At 37.3% G+C, this 14,553-nt stretch overlaps 1 pseudogene across 1 annotated transcript; it reads right to left on the bottom strand.

Annotated features, from left to right (window-relative positions):
* Positions 1–49: 49 nt before the first annotated feature.
* On the bottom strand, positions 50–13,769 carry LOC146474447 (collagen alpha-4(VI) chain-like; annotated as a pseudogene). The gene is made up of 17 exons (XR_014866178.1): positions 13,560–13,769; positions 11,899–11,940; positions 11,164–11,745; positions 10,327–10,353; positions 9,984–10,028; positions 9,266–9,316; positions 8,706–8,747; positions 7,877–8,525; positions 6,197–6,499; positions 5,508–5,564; positions 4,635–4,892; positions 3,818–4,111; positions 3,279–3,314; positions 2,901–3,163; positions 2,550–2,658; positions 1,426–1,574; positions 50–1,176 (listed from the first exon to the last, which is right to left on the bottom strand). The product of XR_014866178.1 is annotated as a collagen alpha-4(VI) chain-like (transcript).
* Between the last annotated feature and the right edge of the window lie 784 nt (positions 13,770–14,553).

Below are 14,553 nucleotides of genomic sequence, written 5' to 3'. Positions count from 1 at the left end.
GATGGATGAAATAATTCTTTCTTTCTTATGCAAAACAGCACATGATACACACTGCAATTTCCTTTTATTTCCTTTTGTTATCTGATTTATTCTAATATATGAGTCGCGCTACGAGATTTTGATAACATAAAGGTTACCAAATATCGACAAAAATCTACATCAATCGATTTAATGAGTGACGCATAATACCGATTAATAAATAACTATCTTGTACGCTCAACAACCATGGACGGCATTTTTGCCAGACCGACAGTAAAACCAATAAGTCCCTTCTCCAAAATGGCGGCCGAAAATTCAAATAAGTTAAAATTAAAAACGTAGACAGCACTAGAAAGAACACTGTATGACTGGGGATATGACGTATACCCCCAGTCATACAAACGTCCGTAAATTTGTCAAATTTCATCTTACATTTCCTTAACTGATATAACACCAACTATGCTGAAACTTTGCAAGGTTAATAAAGTAAAGGTGCTCTTTTTAGTGCTGGTATCAGATTTTCATTCACTTCAATTTTAACACATTCAAATCTGTTGCCGCCATTTTGGAGAAGAGTCTATTATATTAGGTAGCTTTGCTAACTATACTTGAGACGAAGCAGTAAAGAAAACTAATCATATACGCAAAAATCGTTCATCAACATGGACTATTGTGTGATGTAATACCTATCAATCACGAGGAAGAGTGTTTCATCCGATTTGCAAAAATGTCTCCCGAGAAGTAGGTTGAAAAACGAGGCGCAGCCGATTTTTTTTTTTTTTTTACTGTACGTCGAGGTGTGTGGAGATCGAATAAAACACTCTTTCGGGTATTTGATATAGCTTCAAAAAATCATCAATAATTCTTGAAGAAATTCGAAATTTAAAAAGTTCGCCAAAATTTATGATTATTAACTGAAGATTGCATTTCCATCCAACTCTTCATACATTATTAATAAGTTTGGAGAAGCGTAAGACCAAACACAAGGGAGTAGTATTTGCTTCAATTTCTTAATACAATAAAATACTTCAATTGCCAACTTCCAATGAAAGGTATCGACGACAAGTTCAATTAACTTGATTGCGCAGTAAGAAAAGGTATCTAATACATCAGCAGTTTTCCCTTCTATTCCGTTTCAGTCAATCCCACTGGTGTTTCCTTTGTTCATCGGTCTGTGATGTCTCAGGTTATGTTTCTCTGTTGAAAAGAAGAAGAGCAATCTGAACGTAGGTCATCTTAAGGTCGTGGCCCTGTAGATTAAAATAATGGTAAAAAAAGGGTTTCTGATATGAGATAAAAGATAAGATAAGAACTTTATTTTACGTGGAGAGGCAAGAGAGGCAATACTTACGATACATCTAAACTTAAGAGGGAATCTGAATTCTTTTAGATAAAAAGGTGATAAATGTTATATCTGGTTTGAGCTCATCAGACGGGAAGACTAACCTGTTAAACGTGTTATCTGAAGCAGACATTACACGATTTCGGACACACCCTTTGCACGGATTGTGAGTCCATGGTGTCATTCCCACCCTCACAGAGGTTATTCTTGGCCCACTGTTGACATAAATCGTGTTTGTCTTTACAGTTGTTACCTAGAGGCAAACAAATATGAAAAAAATATATATTTAATTATTTTCAAACTTAACGTTTTAAAGGATGAGGAAACATCACAATTCCTTTCTGAAGAATTAAACCCTCGCGAATCATCGGAAAGGCTAATAACCTTAGCCCGACGCATTTTACAAAACCTTAAAAATTACTACATTAGTGGTTGGAAAAACATGTTTTAGCCAAAAATAAATGATAGTAATAGTTGAATCAGTTAAAAAAAACACGCACAAACAACAGCACTACCAATAACAACAACAACAACAACAACAACAAAAGAACAACATCCTACATTGTCATTCAAACGAGCCTGAGTCCACGTACAGCTCAGAACTATAGCCGAAACGTTGAAACATTTTAACCCATTTTATAGTCTGAAATGTCAGCCGTCTCCTCCCCCTAACCCCGAGGAGACGGCTGACATTTCAGACTACCCATTTTACAGTATTTTGCATTTATATTGAACACTGTTGCGCGAACGAGTGTGCAGTCGGCATGCTGTGCTGCCTTTATTTACTGGTTGTGGAAAGAGATGACACGTTTTTCAAAAAGGGCCTTTCTCTGATGAATTAGTTCGAATGTTATTCTTAAATTTGAATAGTAATCAGGATTCAAACAAGACAAGACAATTCAAACAAATATAGCTTAAATTAAAGGATTACTCCAGACCCCTGAACAACTTAAGCTTAAAAAGTAGTATTGGACTATAATAAAGGGTAAATGGCAAAAAAGGGCGGGCAAAAGAAAAATGTAAAAGAATAAAAATATCTAGAAGAGCAAAATTTTCCCTATTTAAAGACCGGTAGTAAAAATAGTTTTCGGTAAAAGAAAGAAAGTGACTGAGATCAAACTCTATTTCTGGATAAATATCTCTTATTAAGGTCATAAACTGTCTGCATTTGGAATGTTGCTTTGTGGTGTAGAGTATCCTTTAAGGTAGCCTGCAGAGTAAGCCTTACTGTCATGATGCCCATTTATATTATATATGATAGATCGGTAGGCAGCTCCCATGTCCTTCTTTGTCCCTCCAAGTCGGCGCAAAAGCGCATATAGTTTGCGCCTAATGTCCTAAAATCAAAATGATAAAAGAATGTTAAAATTTTCTGGAAAGATATAAATTAACTTAATAAGTCGGGAGTAGGGAAACTCTTACCACATACGAACGTGGGTCATCTTTTTATTGAAACCGAAGTAATAAGTAGAAGTAAAAGCTGATTTTTATTTTACTCAATAATTGACGTGGAATTCGCGAAATTACGCTGACTTTTGTGGCCTGTACAAACGATCTTTAACACAAAGACTCCCTGTACCTCTCGAATCTTTTCTTTGTCGATCTCATCCTCCTCCTCCTGCGAATTGCTCGCATCCTGATTTTTTTGTTTGTGTATCTGCTTGTATTGATCAAGTTGTTTTAGTCTGGCTTTTAGCTTGTCCTGCTTGACTGGTTCTAATTGCTGCTCCTGCTTGACTTCTGCCTCTGGTTTTATTGGCTTGATCTTTGGGAATTCTTGTGCCTTGTTTGCGTCGGCGTCAATGCCGTCTTTGCTTGACGTGGTAGACATGTCAGAAATTTCTACGATACGTTTTCGTTAAGTTAGTCACAAAAAGCCTTTATACTCAAGCAGTTGTTAATTATGCATAACTTTTGAAAGTGAAGTTTAATAAACTGATAGCTGATAAAGTTATACCTGATGGTGGCTTCAGAATAAGTTTCCCTCCAACAGCTGCGGTTAAGGAAATATACCGTTGGTTAACTTATGGTTATCACATAATTGTCGCACCAAATGAAATAACATTTCATTTTTCTAAAAGATAGATTCAGATTGTAGGACGTAATTGACATTTCAATAAGTCGATAGAGATCATCGCTGTACGTGTAAAAAATAAAATTTAATTGAATTGAATTGAATCATTTAGTCAGGATTTGAAAGAAAATTTGGCACAGCTTTCTTACTTTAAAATGTAACGTATGATCTTATCTGTCCTCGGTTTAACAATTAGATTGCACAGTCAAGATCAATAAGTATTAGTAGAAATTTACGATACATTAGTGCATTGAAATTAAGGATTCACAAGAGTTAAAAGAATTTGAAATATTTGAAATTAGGGTGGGCTCACAATGACAAAAAAATAACCGTTGCCAGTGAATTATATCAGTAAGACAATGATAGCTCAAATTAATCGTTTGTCTCGCGATTGTGTAGCATAACCAGGGGTGAATATCTACCTCTACACATCCTAACTGCCAGCAAAGGCCTGATCATAGGTAACAGCTCAAATTTGGAAACAGCCATCACGTGATCTTGGGCAGGATGCGTCGCTATTTCTTTGAGTTGTGTGCCATCAAACCCTGGCCCAATTCCGACACTCTCAATGCGTACCCCTCGATCCCGCATCACACGTGATGGGGCCACAATATCGTCGATTGATGACGTTGTAGCGAGGACAAGTAACAGCTGAGGAATACTTTTACGACCACTGTTCTTGAACCAACTTGTTTTTAACCCAGTTAAACTTGATCCTAGAACAATGAATCGATGCAGAAATGATTGAATCAAAGCAAAATTCGCTCACTTACCCATTTACTCACTCACTTACTCGCCAACTAAATCAACCCTACACTTACTAATTCAGCCAATCAATCCGTCAATCCATCCATCTCAATTTAATCCATCCACAGATCAATCATTAGATACATTAATGAATAATACATAACAAGTAACCGAGTTTGTTGCTAGAAAATGAATTATTTATTTATATTACGGGTAAGACATAATGGATAAGTAGATTGATAAAATTTGTACAGCTCTTTTCATTGAGTGTTGAGTCCAAGTATCTCTGTGTATATCGCACACTACGAATACTAAGCCACTAACTGCGCGAAACATGCTTTTGATCAGTGTCAACATCCTTTTTGCCATTGAAACATCAAGTGACGTGATTGAAACAAATATGGATGTCATCCTCCATCCCCTCTGAGGTTGATTAAGGTTACGCCCATTTTAATTAAGTTTCAGTAATTAGAAAAAAATATATATTCTCACCCAATAAAAATGGTCCACCAAGATATGCAGTACGTGATATGGCCGTGTTCAAGCTTGGTATATCGTGAAAGCCCTGAAAATCAAAGCTCATGTGCGGCCCCCTTGAAGCAGTCGCTACTGCTATATGCGTGCGATCCTCTGAGACTGAGAATGACCCAACCAGGCTCTTGGTGAAATCCAACAACTTAGAAAACTTTTCTTGATTCACTGTAGATGATCCATCTATCAAGATTCCGATATCAGCTTTGGCAGAACATACTATAAAATAAATACAAATAGTAGTGGAACGTACGCCGGCCGTCTTTTGATTGAATTAGTAATCGGTTTGCAATAAAGGGGCAATGAACGGACAGCATTTTGACAGAACAAAGTAAAAGAAATTCCGTCGGACAAAAAATCTCCTCAATGTAAAACTGGAACAGACTTTCGATCGTATTACAGGGACGGACACTTGTCATCATTTAAACATGGATTTTTCAATTTTCTTAAAAAAACAAAACGGCCTCTCAAAAATTGGTTGCCATAATAAAATCAAAGTCAGTGAGCACTAACCGACAAATTTGAAATTGTTCTCTGATAAATTTCTAAATAATTTAGTTATTGAGGCTCAAAGGGAGCCAAGGGCAGATTCCGGTCTAGATAGGGTTAAGAGAAGGAAAGGGCGTGTGAACAAGTCAACGAGTACTTTTGTTTTAGATATTTATGTGTAAGAAATAAAGTAGTGCGAGTTTTTTTTCACTGGGGTAGTAAAGCAAAACCAATGGCAAGGAGAAATTTCTAAAATAAGTTCAGTGCAAATCGTTGTTGTGGGCCTTCTAATTGCAAGAAACTCAAACGGCGTTGTCTGGGTCAATCTTTAGAAGTATGACTTACTTTTCTTTGCAAGATCCTTCATTGTTGCACCGTTTTTAGACGCTGATGGAGTGTTGTCTGAAATGAGATGAGACGAAATGTTATAGATATTCCATTTTACTAGAAGGTCGTTCTGATATGTCTTATTACGTACTATCGCAGTATTTGGGTACAATAACCGCCCAGCGAAAAGGAACTTTCTTCTTTAACACTCAGATAATGGTCTCTCTGTGATACAGTGCAAACCAAAAATAAAAAGGATTTTTTCGACGCTTTTCTTGGTTTTTTGTGGGCATTCCAGAATTTTTTTGGCCTTCAGCACATCTTTGAAGGCATTATATTAGTTTAATTATATTAAATTTAATTGTAATTATATTTAAATCTGGAGAATTACTCATGTCTTGCTTAGACAGCATTGAATTAGTTTTATACTGTTACAGTATAAGACTAATATAAGAAGAATTCACGGCAGGCAAACCCCCCAAAATATATCAGGTGTCTATATTTTGGTGTGTCGCACAAACATTGTTTCATATTTCTGTGGACAAATGTCTAGATCTTGTAAACAGAGATACGTGCACTCGTGAGAACTTACAGTTAAATCTTTTTAGTCCGGCAGAAGTATGAACATGTTTAAAATTAATAAAAATTGGAGAATTACCTAAACTGAAATGCCACAACAACGAAAGCAAACAAAAAGAAACATTTACTTTTGGGGGTCGGTGTATTGGTGTCATTGGAATGGTCTACAGTGGATGATGATTCCTCGTCTACGCCGGTCGTTTCTTCAATGTTAGGCATTCCTTTCCCAGTGGTTGCTTCAGAGTCTACGCTTTCTGTTCCAGTCGTCTCGTTAGTCACTTTGTTTGTGCCAGAAAGGATATCAAATATATCCAAGTGACGGGAAGATGTGTCGCTCACTGCATCTTCAAAACCGTCGTTATCACTGGAGGCGTCTTGTGCAATTTGTGCCTCGTGATCAGCTGTTTGAACTTGCTTGTTAGATTGCTGAGCTGTAAAGCAAGATATGGTGCTCGCATTTTTACGTTTAATTAGTGTAGGAAATTAAGGGTGGCAAAGAAAAACTGATGTAACTTCGAAGACCACGTATCCTTTAACCTCCATTATTCCACTTAACTAACTCATTACCTCATACTAAATTAGCAAACTAAGGGGATACGGGAAAATTGTATGTGATGGGGGAACACTTTTAGCGAATGATGCGAACAATGCTCATCCTCACTATTCCTAGCCTCTCCGTACCTAGTGCTTTTCGTCTCTCTCCAACACATTAGCTAGCTAAAGCTAAAACCGCATGCTACTAGGACTTCATTACTCCTGGTACTAAGAGCTGCAACCTAGGCAAACAATTTCGGACCGAAGGTCAGAAACGGACCATCCTTTATAGTATTAAATTTTTATTGGTTTAATTTGATTCAGAGAATAATATTCTGAAAGAGGAAAAAAAGAAAGAAAGAAGGCTAACAAAGGGAGATAAAGTCATGCAAATCGTCAGCTGGCAGCAACTAAAGTAGTAGAAGTTTCGAGTTGGCTGCTGCTTATTTACACATCAGGGAATTATAAGCATTCTGGTTCACTTAGACTATTGATTTATTGGTTTACTAATTATTAAGGGAAATATAAGTGAATGCAGATTTTGTCTTGTTAATGCATTATCGTATTAAATATGCGCCAGGTATCGTGTATGAATAATTTTTAACTAGTCTCGCTTATTTCCTATGGAAGTTTTGGATCTGACAAGAACATTGGTGGACCGAGGATGCATACGACGAATGGATAAACTAACACTAACTAAACTTGATGAAGACTCCTGCAGACTCAAACATGAGCTGGGCTTAACAAACGTTTCAGGCCACAAGTGAATTGCAGTTTTTATCTTTCCTTTGCCTGTTGCCTATTCTCGGCCAAAGGGAATATTCTACTGTAATTGTGTCGAAAGAGTTAAAGTTGACACTTGCTTTAAAAGCCCTATCAGGACCGGTTGCTGCTGCAACCCTCTTCAGCTAGGAATGTAAATGGCTAATAATTGTATTTTTACACCTTTTGTTGTTATAATTTCATAACTATGCACATGCAGTTTGATTGTCATGGTTATTTGTCTAACGTTTTTACTCTTTTTACCGTAAAGAATTAAAACCTGAATTTTTCGTCCAACACTTACAGGAGCACTGGAATTAGGGGAATTTCAAACTGTATACTATTACGACTTTTTTCAAAGAGAGAGAGAGAGTAAAAAAGTAAACATATTGTTAAGAGAAAAAGGAAATAACAAAATTGACTACTCGATTTAGAAGAAGAACGGAAATGTTAGTAAATGTCTCTCTCAGTTACAGCAGTTTACTACGAGGAATGCAAAGATTCCGTCAATTAAGTTCGAATTTTTAGCTTTTGTTTTCTTATCATTGCTTCTCTTTTAAGCAAAAGTTGTCTCAAAAGAGTGTTAAGGCCTCCACAAAAATGTTTGTCGTAAATTTGGGCAATCACTTTGCTTGCTATTTTAACAACATCTTTGAAGTCTCCATGATAAGCATATTTCTCTCTTGGATAACTTGCGATTTGTTCTAATTGGGTAAGTGAAACATCTGCTCCCAAACCAACAGCAAACACCTCAGCACCACTGTCTTGTAGTGTCTTGCTGGGTTGCGTCACGTCATCGACAGACTTGCCGTCAGTAAAAACGATCACCACATGCGGAATGTTAGGGCGTCCACTGGGATTGATTACAAGATCTTTGACGTCTTTTAGCGCTTTTCCGATTTTCTTGTTACCAAAAGGAAGAGGCATCAATCCCATGACGGCCATCAAGAGTGGTTTCTTGACAATTCTGTTGAAGTCTACGACAATGTAAAACGTGCGCCCTTCGATGACGAATCCAACTTTCGTTCCCTCGCTGGAGACGTCAAACGCATGGGTCAAGCGCATATTTCATAAAAGAAACTGTTTTCTTCCAGTTCGCAACACCCATCTTTCCAGTACTTTCAACAAGAAACACCAGATCCACCTTGTTTGACCGTGGACCTGCGAGGCAATAGACTTTGTTGGAATCCTCACAGAGACATTTGGTCTCAACGCCCTACACTGCGGACAAATTTAAATCAATTTAACTTACCCCATTCGCACTAAGTACACCTATTTCCCAACAGAGCGGCCTAGTGAGTAAAGTTTAATAATAAAATGCCCAACATGACTAGTACTGACCTCCATTTGTTGTTGCCTCTGGCTTGACTGGCAGTTGCACTCCTGTAGATGCAATCATAACTCAGTTTTTAACTTTATCTGCCCACAATCGAACAACAAGAATCTTATGTTGTTCTTTCAATGGAAAAGCCCCAACCGGTCCCCTGTAGTTCAGTGGAGTAGTATCCGAACTAGCAATCGGAAATTCAAAGGTTCGACTGCTCGAGTTTTCTTTTCCAAGTATGCCTAAATCACTGGCTGAAACTCACATGTACAAGAATCAGATGCGCATGCGGTAGACGTGATTCAACGTGAAAATGTAAGTTATTGTGATATTAGTCACCCCCGTAGGGTTTTGATGTAGAGTCGAAAACCCGAAGCGGCATCCCTGCCATTTTATTACGGTTATGGGGAATCTTGTTGAATGTGAAGGTGCGAAATGCCACCACATCATTTTCCAGAAATGAGTTCTCCACACATCAGATGGCAGATGAGTGATTTATAACTAAACAGCTTAGTCGGGGGCAGGGCAGTTGGAATGTAAACTATTTCTAGTCTTTTAACGTGTTTGGAAAACTCACCAGGAGATATAAGACCATTGGCTGCGGCACCTGGTTCTTCATCTGGATTCACTGAAAACAAGAATAAACAAATTATCTTAGCCACGTTTCCAGGTTTTTGTTTAATTGTTTTCCATTTTTACAACTATACTATGAAAACCACTACGGTGAGAGGAGGTTCCTGTTTAAACATCATCATTGTGTCATAAAGAGAATAAGATGTTATTTTCTAAATAAAACTAAAATAGTTGATATTTTTAAGGCTAATTGCTGAAACCTTTCTTGGCGAAAGAAGGGGTGGTGGATGTAATGTTTATGCTACGGAGGTAAGCCAAGACAAGATAAAAAACTGAAGTGTACTTTTCGCAAGAATTTCATGCAGTATACAGTCAGTAGAGTGGCCATTTTGATCTAGCTGAAAGAAAGAAAAGATGACAACGGACGACCGAGAAACAAAAAAGAAAGAGCGATGTAACAGCACGTGATTGGCTTGCAACCCTTCTAGAAAACAACAGAACAAACAGCAGAACAATACCACCGACTCTAAAAACAGCTTCTAGCAGCTGCTACACAATTAAAACAAAAAAAGCTTAGAGAGTTGCTACACTGACTATTAGAAGAAAACGAATGTAAATGACTTGATATACAAAGATGCTTTTTCTTATCTTTTTAATTCTATGATCAATGTTTTACCCTTAATATAAACCGTTTTATTACTAGAGGGAGACAAAACACTTACTTTTATTATCAGTGTCATCTGGTGCTACGTGTAGCTCATCAGAAGCTATGCAAAGTGAAAAATAATACAAGGAAAAGTTAATATAAGTATATCTTTCTTTCTGTTTTTTCCGCCTGATTTGCTGTCTGTCTTTATTGAGCTACAGCTTACGCAGAATAAATCAAACTGGTCGCAGGGCTGGCTATATGGCAAAAGGCAATGATATTTGGGGCAACATTTCAACTAGTGCCACAAGTCGGAGTTACAATGCGAGAAAATAACTGCCCTAAAAGTTTTAGTTTTAAACTCTTAATTGAGTTTTAAATGTAACTTAAAATGTAATGTAAAACTGCATTCTGCTCACCTTCAGCACTACTTGGATTCTGGTAATCTGTTACAAAGTAAAAAGTGAAATATGTTTTAACAAAGCTTTGTTAGACCTAACGTAAACCAAATACAATAACCAACGGCTAACCTAATCCTCTACATGGCCTTCAATGTCTTTCCTTTCATTCGAATTTATAAGCAAACTGTACTTGTTTTTTACATAGCCCTCATTTTTACGAGAATGCGAAGGGACGGGGGGAGGGGCTTTTATCCTTAGTTTTGTATTCATTACTCTCTACTCCTTCCAAATTCCCAGATGGATCGAAGAAATTGACGATGATTGTCCATTCTTTACACACCTTTTGACCATAGATTCCCTAGAATGGGCTGCTACGGTTCCGAAAGATGGCGTCACTAATAGCATGTGGATATGTGGAGTTGGGTGCCTTTTTCGGTGAAAGAGTTACAGTGCCAACCATTATCATGAAAGTGTTGAATTGGATTATATTATATATGTCTATCATCGACAATTTCCAATTTTCCGCCTATTAGAATAAATTCCATTTTGAATAAAATATATGATGATCCTGTCTTATAGAACACGTGATAGCCTATATTTAAAGGTAGCTAGAATCTTTTCAAAATTTTGTAACAGAACAAATTAAAGGGGATTTACTGAAACCACGCCCCCTCCCCCTCTTGTAACACAGTGCAGATATGAATGTTTTTATACCTCGTAGGGGTTAATAAGGTATTTACCCGTTTGTTCAATCCCATCAAGAACAAGGTGACTTACAGTAAATTGAATACGGTATTTGAGACAAGAGAGAAAGAAAAAGATCACTATTATCATAATGAAAATAGTGTTTCTAACCTTGGCATAGTTTAGATACCAGTCTCTTCACCAAAGACCCAAGATTATTATGGCCTGAAACAAAGGTGTTTCGCACATCCGAGGCTATGTCACTCATTTCTAAAGGATCGCTTTCTTTTTCTATTCCCACAGTATAAATTTTGACGCCCGCCTTTTTAAGTTCATCGACTCCATGATTAACCATGTCTCCGGACTTTTTCGATAACAACGCAATCAATGTCTTGGGGATTCCTGGTCGGGCACTTTTGTCGTACAACTGTTTCTTGGCAAACAGCATTGCCTCTCCGACGTTGCTCCCGTCAACTGGTGTTTTGACCTCTTCAATGGCTTGAGACAAACCCGGCATATCGAAGTACTCGTTAAAGTCAAAAGCCATGTAGGGCTTTTTGCCGTAAACAACAAGTCCGACGTGTGTTCCAGAGTCTGAAATCTTGACTTGCTGAGCAGTGTTCTTTACAAACTCCAGAGCCTTACGGAAAGTACTTTCGCTTGACTCTGGAGGTTCATTGTAAATACCTGACACAAGGAAACCAAGCTCCATAGTTGGTGCACTACAGGCGTGGTTATCAGGAAAAAGTTCATCTTGGTACAAGCAAAAGGAAAAAAAAAAGTTTACGAACAGGAATTCAAATAACATTACTGAATGTTCTTAAATGTCTCCTCTGACGAATTTCTTTTTACTGACCACAGATATACAGATATACTATTTAACCAAACAAAAAATTGTCTTCTTACCCATCAAACTGGACACTTCTTGCGTCCCATTAATTTCAGAGCCTAAAAAATGAATTTAAATTACAGGAAAATAAGAACACCAGCACTACAAAATAAAAACAACAACAACAACGGCAAAAAATAACATGAATGGAATGAACGCATAATCTAATATGCAAAAGTAATTTCTATACAATGAAAAAATCAATTATAGTGTGATGAAACTTGAAATTAAAGTCATTAAAAACGGAAAATAGTCACTGAACTCAATGTATACATTGCTTTTCTCAGTTACTCGTAATAATGTTTACGCGGTTCAAATGAAGGACAGAGCAAATGTTTTTTCTGGCTGGGCAGTGAAGATTTCTCCCATGGTTGATATTCAAGTTATTTACCGACCTACAGGGAAATTAAAACGGTACTGATGGAAGAGGTAAAAGTATCAGTTGAAAATGCAATTGCGTTCCTGAGAATTACACAGGCATTCTCGGAAAAAAGGAAACCCGAGTGCTCCTATCAGGAGTCGAACCTAAGACCTTCCGATTACTAGTTCGGATGCTCTACCAATGAGCTACAGGAGACTCGTGGGAGGTAAGGCCATTAAACTAGGTTCATAGGACAAACATCCTACATACTGCTAGGATTGGAATATCAATGTGTGGCATATGCCCAATTAAATAAATGTGATGGAATCTTTTAACCCTGGTGAATAAATGAGAGTAATGTATATTATTGTTGTTTTGTTACGCGCCGCGGATGGAGTGTTCAAGGTCAGTAATAGGAATGTAGGTAGGTCGGTAGCAGTCGAAAGAGAACAGACCAAAAGATGACTGGGGAAACTTATTTGCCAGTCGCCATTATTAGGATGAGTGAGTGACTGATTGAGAGAACTGGAATCAATCCTATAATCCCGTCTTTATTTTTTCTTGATATACGATTCCTTTCATGGGCTTAAAATAATAAGGTATTGGTATCTTTTTTTAAACGGAAAGTGCCATCGCAAGTTCATTTCAAAATGCCGGTGCACAAAGTAAGAAATTAAAAAGCAATAGTTACTGGTAAGTAGCAATCGATAAATAGCTCTACGTTTGAACTGCTGATCGATAGTGTCGATGGATTAATCATTACCAGCTAGTATTGACTGATCGATTTAGTTTCCGATTGGTGACTCTAATCTGATTGGACAAGCCGAGGTTAGTTGAAAAGATTTATCAACAAATGGACAACGAATTGATCGAATTGTTGCTTGCGAAGCCAACTGTACAAATTAAAAGACAGACTGACATTATATTTCTGTGTTATTCTATAATAACTTATAATATTAACCTATCATCCCTCAATTGCGAGATTTTTAAAACTAGGCAACGAATTAAATTTAAATTTGCAAAGTGAAACAAATAGCATCACCATAAGGTATCGACACCACGGATTTTACCCACCAGTAAACTAAAAGTTCAGAGTATTCTAGAATGAAACGATTAATGGCTTACAGTTCCTTCAAATATCAAATATATCAAATTGATATTCTACAAAAGTGGCATGCCAATTCCACGAACTGATTTTTCCATAAAATTAAATGTCGAGTTACAACGATGGTGTTCTAGTTAATTGACTCACTTACTTGAGAGAATTATTCTAAAGTTAATCGATGTTGAACTTCAAAAGGCGGACAGAAAACTAACCTCTGGACCGAACAGCGATCACAGTAGCCATAAACAAGAAATATTCCAATGAGTGGTGGACTGAACTCCTTCCGTGAACAGCCATGGCAGATGGCAAAACCAGATCAGTAAAACTGAAAGGCAAGGAAACTACCACACGTTAACAGCAAAAAGCGCCATCTTTTTTTCTCTTTTTTCTCGACTCAAAATTGTTTAAGTCTGCTAACAAAGAAGCAGGAAAGGTTGGCCGGTAGTGTTGTTGAAATATTTCAAGGTTCGCGCAACATGATGTTTTGATTTTTCGTTGCCAACCTGCCATTTATGATTAATTTTATTGGTAGCCAGTCAAGGGTACCTAACTGATATCTGCGAAAACCTGTCATAGTTTCCAAAATAAGGCCTTTTGTGGAATAAGTGTAATCAAGGTGATAAGCATATTAACTTGCCATAAGAATGACACGCGCATGCATGGCCAATACTCGAAAAAGAAGCACGCAATTTCCGCTGGGAAAAAAGTTGTGGATGTCATTCGACAAGTAGAAATACGAGAAAGAATGAAGAGGAGCACTAGCAACAATATAAAATACGTCAATGTTGTCTAAGACATTTTCGATTGCTTATTTTAATTAGCGCTGACAGGTCGGCGCTTCCATTAAGAGACTCAATTATCTCGGAAATTGTGAACTTGTTTCATGCATCTTAATTCTGTTAATTTCACGTGAGCCTCGGAACTGGTGAAAGAAGCAGTGACAGGTCTAGTAGAGGGGCTCGGGGGTCTTGCCTTCCACCCTCCCCCCTACACCTCTACTTATTTATTTATTTATTTATTTATTTATTTATTTATTTATTTATTTATTTATTTATTTATTTATTTATTATTTTTTTTCTACCAAACTCCGAGCCATATGGCCAACTGACGTCGAGATACTTCGTTTCACGAAGAAAAGCAAGTCGAGCGTCCGAGAATCCACCACTGAGAGGTGTTGTACCTGGTTCAGTGTTGTTAACTTGATTT

Source organism: Pavona decussata, unplaced genomic scaffold (genome assembly GCF_977016875.1).
Source record: "Pavona decussata unplaced genomic scaffold, jaPavDecu1.1 SCAFFOLD_89, whole genome shotgun sequence".
Classification (NCBI taxonomy): domain Eukaryota; kingdom Metazoa; phylum Cnidaria; class Anthozoa; order Scleractinia; family Agariciidae; genus Pavona; species Pavona decussata.
The sequence above is the reverse complement of the archived record's forward strand: the minus strand, read 5'-3'. Positions and strand labels throughout refer to the sequence as shown.